The 8749-nt window shown below is 36.7% G+C and overlaps 1 pseudogene; it reads left to right on the top strand.

The window, feature by feature from the left end:
- The first annotated feature begins 226 nt into the window (after nucleotides 1–226).
- On the top strand, nucleotides 227–8180 carry LOC114171321 (guanine nucleotide-binding protein-like NSN1; annotated as a pseudogene).
- Nucleotides 8181–8749: the final 569 nt, after the last annotated feature.

Raw genomic sequence — 8749 nt, 5'->3', positions numbered from 1 at the left:
CCAAAGAGTGGGACACGCGTAAGCAATTTAGATTGGGGTATTTCGATAATATCCCTAGTAGTTTGTTTTCTTAGTTTTTAAGTAGATAACAAAATATACAACACACTTCTTCACCCTCTTCTCTATTCTCTCCACCCCTCTTCCAAAATCTGTTGGCTTCTTCTCTCCCTCTCCATTTTTTCTTCTAACGTGTGATCTCTTTTCTCCTGACGGTAGAGAACACACTATGGTGAAGAAGAGCAAGAGTAAGGAAATCCTAATCCCTATTCTTTGATATCAGTAGTGCGCATTGATTTTGTTTGTTTAATTTTTTTTTATTATTGTTGTGAATTTTTTGCGTTGCAGAGAGTAAGAGTAAGAGAGTTTCAATGAAGAAGAAGTACAAGGTGATACAAAAGGTGAAAGAGCACAATAGACAAAAAGCGAAGGAAGCGAAGAAGCTTCGGCTGAGTGGGACAAAGAAGGTTGAGAAGGATCCTGGTATTCCCAATGATTGGCCCTTTATGGAACATGAACTCAAAGCCCTTGAAGCTCGAAGAGCGAAGGCCATTGAGGAATTGTAGCAAAAGAAAGCTGAACATAAGGAGAGGGTAATTGTTTTATCATTATCGAACTCCCATTTCATGTTATGTTACAAGATAAGCTAAATGAATGAATAAATAAAAAATGTCAGGTAGAAGTTTTATGTAAACCTTGTTCCTGTAGAAAGTGGTTCATGGATAGAAGATAATGAGGGTGCTTGACTGTTGGTATATTAAAATGTTTTTGTATTATTGTATCACTGAAGATTGATGTCCACTTCAAAATGGGGTGGGAAAGAGAGGAGTGCTACTAAGAAAAGAGTCCTTTGGGATCTTTGTTTTCCTTGCAGTTAGGAACTTACTATTCATTCCTTGTTCAGGCTCGTAAAAGGAAATTGGGCTTGCTAGAGGAGGAAGATGACTCTAAGTTGCTAGAGGATTCTAAAAAAATACTAATGATTTTGGTAATGCTGCAAAGACCAGAGGTGTGCATTTATTTGTACTTTCCTGACAGTTTGGTTAGTTTGACTTTTCAAGTGCTTACTTGCCTGTGTTCTGACCATTGTTATTTTTTGTTTTCTTATTCCATAGATAGCTCAAATAGAGCCTTTTACAGGGATCTTGTTAAGGTCATTGAAGCCTCTAATGTCTTACTGGAGGTCCTTGATGCCTAGAACCCTTTGGGGACTCGTTAACCTAAGATGGAAAACATGGTGATGAAATCGGGTCCTAATAAACGTCTTATCTTGGTTTTAAATAAAATTGGTAGTTTACTGATCACATTTCATTTTTGTCTCCTTTCTCCATTTTGGTATATTTATTTTTGCGCTGCCTAATCATTTGACCTATATAATAGATCTTGTGCCTGAAGAAGTTTTAGAGAAGTGGCTCAAATATCTTAGAGAAGAATTACCTACTGTGGCCTTCAAGTGTAGCACACAACAACAAAGATCAAACGTTGGAGCTGATACTCTACTCAAATTGTTAAGAATTACTCAAGAAGTCATGAGGTAACAGATTTAATGATGAGAGTTGTTTGTAAAATTGCAACTTAATTTTGGTTCGGGTATTGTGCTTCCCTTCATGGAATTTTATCTGATATATGATTGAGAAACCTTTATGTATTCACTGCTTATCCTTTTTTTGGTACGTATGGATGTGGTTGTGTTTGTGTTTGTGTTTCCCAGAATTCTAGCCTGGGACATTTTAAATATATGATGTTTCTAATGTGCATTGGATACACTATCTTGACATGAAAATTATACAATAAGGGACGCCTTCACTGGAAAAACCAACTTTAATGTTGTCAAATTGGCAAACCTAAATGTTGAACGAAATATAAAATCAGAAGGTTTTGCAAATAATTCATAGTATATATACTTAAAGAGAAGTGAAGAACCTAAGTAAGTTGGTTTTCATTTTTTGTTCTTACATTTTGAGTCAATTTGAAGCAACTTTTACAGGTGGATGTGTCGTGTGCACCGGATCAAAAAGAAAAATAAAGTGGTAGATCACGCTATTTTTTCACATGTCAGTAGAAATTAAATTATTACTAAACCCTATGTCTATGGTACTTGCTCCTAAAATAATATCACCTCTTGTCGAGACTTGAGAATTGTTGGCATTGGTGTTCTCTATGTTGTTGATGCCTTTTTCTGAATCATAGTTTCTATTGTAAGATAAGTATCAATTCTGTTAGATAGGGTTTTTTCTTACTGATGTAGTGTTGGTGCTATTTTATCCGTTGAAAATGATTTTATTATTCAAATATATTCTATTTTTAGAATCAAAATCGTAGAAATGTCTGTTTAGGTCTAATTTAACTCTAAAAAAAATGAAGTTTGCGCCTAGTTAAAAGCTTGCACACACACAACAAACACACATATTTAGTCATCTAGGTGACACTGATCTCTAACATTTGTTTGCTTGTGCATGAATGTGCCAACTTTTGGTCAATCACAAGAAAAACTAAATATACAGTTTTTAAGTTGGAAGAATATGCTTTAGTGTGGATCTTTGTGGGTTATCATTGCTACCTTTTGGGGATTTTGCATATGACTTAATTTTTATTTTCCTTGGTGTAGTTTTTTTTTCTAGTCTTTTTAATCTCTATTGCTTATCTATTAATTGTTTTGTTTTTTCTTCTTTTGTCCTTTAATTGTAAATTATTGATTTTGTTGTTGTTTTGCTTCCTTGTCTTGACAAACAAAAAGTCAATAACTATGGGTTTGATTGGCTTGCCCAATGTGGGTAAGAGTAGTCTTATAAATAGTTTAAAAAGGTCTCATGTTGTCAATGTTGCATCTACTCTGGGGTTAACAAGGTCAATTCAAGAGGTTTAATTGGACAAAAATGTTAAGTTGCTAAATTTTCCTGGTGTTGTTATGCTGAAGTCTCAAGAAAGTGATGCTTCCATTGCCTTAAAAATTGATAGAGGATTGAGAAGTTAGATCTTATTTGTAACATCCCGGTCAGATATTACTAATTTAAGTAATAAAAATTAAGAAATATGATGAAAATATCATTTATTATACTTCGCTTCCCAAAACGCGGGAAATTTTAAAACATTTATTAATCGGATGTTATCCAAAAATCCATAATTTATGAAACTCCAATACAGTATCCAAATTCACAAATCAGTAAGACACTATTTACAAATTTCATAAAAACAATAACGGTAAAACTCCAGTAAAAGCTTTTCCCAGTTAACCCTCTCTCCGATGCTATGCCTCATCAGCACCACCTGCAACATCATCTGCTCCCGTGTAACGCATTACACGATCATCGCCAAACACAAGCAGATAGGGTGAGCTCATAAATAATTAACATATAAGTTAATAAAGAAAAGACAAGATACACCCATCTATTTTATTTTAGTTAATTCTTGGCCCAGACCTTAATTCCCAAGGCTTTTCAACCTTCACAACATAAAAATAATTAGCCTCGGATTCAGGGTTTATGATGCTCACACGAACCTGCCCGCTCGTGGTCCTGCCTCTACGAACCTCCCCGCTCGTAGTCCTGCTCTACGGACCTACCCGCCCGTAGTCCAACACACGTGATCCACCAGCTACGTACCTCCCCGCACGCAGCATCTCTCAAGTGTGAGCACGGAACATACGAACCTACCTCGCTCGTATCCCCACACGAGAGTAACATGATATGAACCTCCCCGCTCATATCATCACGTGTTCACCACCATCCATGAACCTACCCGCTCATGGCACAGTATCCCCTGATCCAAGTGTCACAACACAACATGATAAAGAAAACAAGCAAAGCACACCACCCTACGCAAGGTATATACTCAAGCTGGTCTTAGGGATTCCAATGCTTCCACGAACCTGCCCGCTCGTGGTCCAACTCTACGAACCTCCCCGCTCGTAGTCCAACACACGTGATCCACCAGCTACGTACCTCCCCGCACGTAGCATCTCTCAAGTGTGAGCACGGAACATACGAACCTACCTCGCTCGTATCCCCACACGAGAGTAATAAAATATGAACCTCCCCGCTCATATCATCACGTGTTCATCACCAGTCATGAACCTACCCGCTCATGACAACATCGAGCATATCCCAGACCAGGACCCACACCACAAACCATGCAAAACATATCACAATGCACCCTACCACTACACCATCGCCTAACGTAGCCTAAGCGCCACTAGGCGAAATGGCAGTACAGACCGCCTGGCGGTTCCACATCATCGTCGGGCGCCACAACTTATAAAATATTCCTGTTTCATACTATCGCCTGGCGGTTCAGTCTACACCGCTAGGCGCTACACCAGTAATGTGACACTACTGGTTTTAGGTACTCTAATTCATTTCCTAGAATTCAACCATTTAATTCTCAAACATCCAGAAATCAACATACACATTCATATATTCCAAATTACAACATCACAACACATATACATCTTTCAAGTATAAGCACACATTCCTCTCTTTTATAATTCATATATACTTACCTCTTAAATCAATTCCAGCACACATTTTATTTTCCCCTTCTCATTTTTCCCAACCCTTTGCATGCTTACAATTCCATTACATTTAAAGTATGATTATCATGTTCCCATACTTTTCCAAAACCCGTCATGATCATGCAACACTCGGTCATAGTGATATCATCAATTGTGGCCTTATTCCCACACTTATAACATCTTACGTTCGAGCTCACATATATAGGTTCATATATTCAACATGTCTCAATAAGCATTACCAAAAACATACTCATCAATCATGCATCAATATATTTATATATATACATTCACCAATCAAGGCCATACCAGCACTTGATCACACTTAATCATCCATTAGTAATCATACTATTAGGGAATTCAACAACCAATCATGAGTGACGTATATCTCCCTCTTCAGGCGTCCAATTTAAATCTCCACCGTTCAAAGTGAAGAACAACATGTTTTGAAACACCTTACAAAATTTCACCCAAATCGGACGGTTAACGAAGCGGTAAATGCAGTTTTACGAAAACTGCGCAGACCAGAAAAATCGGTGGCGCCTGGCGGCATGAACTAGCGTCGGGCGGTTCCTGTTCCACGAAAAGTACAAAAATAGCATTTTTATGAATCAGACACCACGCTTCACTGATATGGCGCCTGGCGGTAACCAACGTGCCGCCAGGCGGTTCCTGCTGTTCCAGGAACCCCAATATTTTTCTTTGCACCTGCGAATCTCAACCCTTTCAGAACAACTCTGAGTTCAACCAATTTATGACTCTATAGGATACGATTCCATCTTTTAGGATTACAATTCATTCTCTAACACTTCCCATACCCGAATTCATTCACCCTTTCCATTTAGATTAATGTCGTTTTCGAAATCCCCAATTCATCAACCCTAAGAAAACCTTCATGCAATCTTCTTCTCAATTAAACCCCAATTCCACGAATTTCTAATGAAATACTATGTTTAATCATTCATAAATATTAGAAAGCAATTTCTCCTTGATTACAAACCTCCCAGAACCTGTGAAACATCAAAATCGAGCCAAAAGTGGCTCGCGTCGCCTAGCGGGTATTCGTCACCGCTAGGCCCTTCATAAAACCCAGAAAACTGGGTACTCTAACATGCACCGCCTGGCGGTTAAGCCCGTGCCGCCAGGCGGTTCCGTCTCCAGAACCCCCCAATTACCCAGAAATAAGATGAGTCGCCTGACGGTGATTCATCACCCGCCAGGCGATTTCTGGAAAATTGCAGAAAATACGAAACTACATTAAATAGCAGAGTACATACATTCAAATTCTCATACATTTCATACAAATAAAAACAAGAAATAAAAGATTCGGTTTCAACTCCCCTAACCTCTGATCCTCGCTCCAAACACGGATTGCACGTGACTTTTAATTCAAACTCACCCTTGCTCTTGCCTCACTCTTCCACAATGGTTTCCCACTCCAATTCTCCTCTACAATTCGTGCCAATCGCCCAGAAGTCTGTGATTCCGTATGCACTCCCCTGTCTCAGACCCTTAATCCCTTAATTATCCTTTCTCACTCTAATTCATTCCACCCAGCACTCACGGCTGCCTTCTTGGCAAAAAGAAATTATTTAGTTCTCAACAAGATTTGAACCCACACTCATGCACATACCAAACCAAGGCCAAACCATTCAACCAATCCAGATTTCATGATAACTCCTACAATTCTAGGAATTTATCATCACCCCATGCATTCAATATATAAACACACAAAAATGCATAATTTAAATAACACCCAAGTGGCACACATAGGACTCGAACCCAAGTCCTCACACACAAGAAAGCACTCTCAACCACATGAGCTAGCACCTTTCCACGTCATAGTTCCTCACATTAATTGCTTTAAATGTTTCTATTACCCGCCATAATTAAATAATTATTTAAATAACTATTTAATTTTCTCGGGTCTTACATTATTAGCCCAGGTATACCAAGTCATTCCCCCCTCCTCTTATTATGTGGTTATTCAGGTGTTTATTTGCATTAATTCAGTTCGAAATGAATGGTAGAAGATTTATAGGTATTTTACATGAAAAAATAGTAAAAGAAAATGAAGTTGTGACATTGAAGAAATTCTATTCAATTCTACAAAAGTTTGAAGTATTTGCTATTTTTTGGTGCATTTGGTTTGACTAGTGGCTATATATATAAGGGTGTTTTTTGTCTTTAAACGTGTTATGTTATGTCTATTTTTAAGCATAAGTGCTATTGGTCCATTGTACATTTTTATTTAACATCTTGTTTTTTTGTGTAAATTTCTTGTCCCCTTTTACTCCATTTTCTCAAATAGAATGACTTTCAATTATAAATTCAATTATTTTCAGAATCGTTCCCTCTTTACAACTTCCCTTTAGTTCTGTGTTAACAATGATGGTGTGAATGAGGTAAGTCCGTGGGTTGCTGGGTGTGTACATTGTATTTTACTATATGGTTGTGTGTGGTTTGATCTAACCATTCTCAAGATGTCGGTGATAATAGCACCTTTTCATTAAATCTTGTCACTTATCCTAGTTATAAAATGGAGTTCTGTTAGGTTTTAAAAGAACAACTGATAGGTGATGTAGTAGAACGTTGGATTTTTCTATGTGCGGGTTGTTGGATTATGTTTCCTGTTATCTTGTTTTAGATATAAATTAATGTTTTATTCAGTAATGAGAATTCTAATTTCCAAAACACTTAGAAGTTTGCATGATACATTTATTTTATTTATGGAAAATCCTGATTTAAGTTGTACTAACTCTTGTTAAGTAAATTGAAAGACTTATTTCTTTTCTTTTAACTTGGACAACGCAGTGAAGGAAATTCTAAAGCTCTGTCTGCCTAAGCAGCTGGTAACTCTGTACAAAATTCGCAGTTTCAATGTAGGTGATGTTGACGACTTTCTGCTGAAGGTAGCTGAAGCTGAGGGCAAGCTCACGAAAAGTGGAAAATTTGACGTTGCTACTACTGCAAGAATCATTCTTCGTGATTGGAACGAGGGTATGCATGCATGGAATTTCTTAAATTATGAGCAGAGAACCGATTACTTTTCTCTGTGTTGAAGTTAAAATTGAGAAAGAACTAAACAGAGAAATTTATCTTTCTGTTTGTATGTTTCAGGTAAAATTCAGTATTATACCATGCCCCCAAATAGGGATCAAGGTGAAGCTTCAGAGGCGAAGATAGTTTTTGAATTTGCAAAAGAGTTTAACGTTGATGAAGTCTATAACAATGAATCTTCATATATTGGGAGCCTTAAATCTGTTGATGACTTTAGTGCTGTTGAAGTTCCTTCAAGTCACCCTCTCAATCTTACTGAAATGATGTTGGAGGTTTATTTCTTGAAACCGTTTAGAGAATTGACTATTGTTGATATCAATCGTATGCTGGAAATTTTAGTGTTTTCACACTTACTAATTAAAGCATTCTGTTGTAGGATGAGACAGAAGCCAAGTCAGGTGACCAAGGCGAAGGTCCCGGAAATGTGGGTGAGGTGGATGAATCCATGGAAGATGATGGTGGGAAGAAGAAGGATAACAGTGCAGCAAGTAGGCAAAATGAAAAATTATATAATGCGGACGGTATGCTTAATACAAAATTGAGGCTCAGTACTAGGCTTTTCGAAGATTTTGAAATTTTTAAAATAATATTTCCGGAGCAAAGTTTTCCAGAATAAAACTTCTGATATGAAATGGGATTTGAAAAACATGAAATATTTTTTGAAAAATCCATTTTGAAATTAATTCTTTTAGCATTTTCTCTCTTCTTCTGCAGTAGCCTTTAGGTGACTGTTGCAGCTATGGGAGTGGTGGTGAAAATTGAAGTGTGGGTATGATGGTGAAGGATATTTAAATATTTTCCTTATATTGATGAACACACAGAAATTGATGGAATGCAGGAAGCAATGGCTAATGTTTTAAAGAGTGAGGGTCTTTAAATAGACATCTTTTACTGTTCAAATTGCAACATTTGAAAAGATTCTGCATAATTCTATATATTGTCTACACTCTTTTTCATTTCCTGTTCTTATACCACAACCAAATAAATTCATTCAAAAATTACATTATAAAAGTTTTTTAAAGTTTAAATTAAATTTTCCTATACTAAAATTACAATCAAATAAGAATTTGTAACAACAAAAATTTTAAAAACTATAAGAAAAGGAAATTACAATTTTATTATAGAAAAGGAAATTTATTTCTACTGAAACATAATATAATATTTGAAAATAATCCCCCATCTTCT

This window comes from Vigna unguiculata, chromosome 5, assembly GCF_037176805.1.
Source record: "Vigna unguiculata cultivar grain cowpea cultivar isolate G323 ecotype 2 chromosome 5, ASM3717680v1, whole genome shotgun sequence".
Classification (NCBI taxonomy): Eukaryota; Viridiplantae; Streptophyta; class Magnoliopsida; order Fabales; family Fabaceae; genus Vigna; species Vigna unguiculata.
Note: the sequence above shows the minus strand (reverse complement) of the source record. Positions and strands in the feature narration are given on the sequence as shown.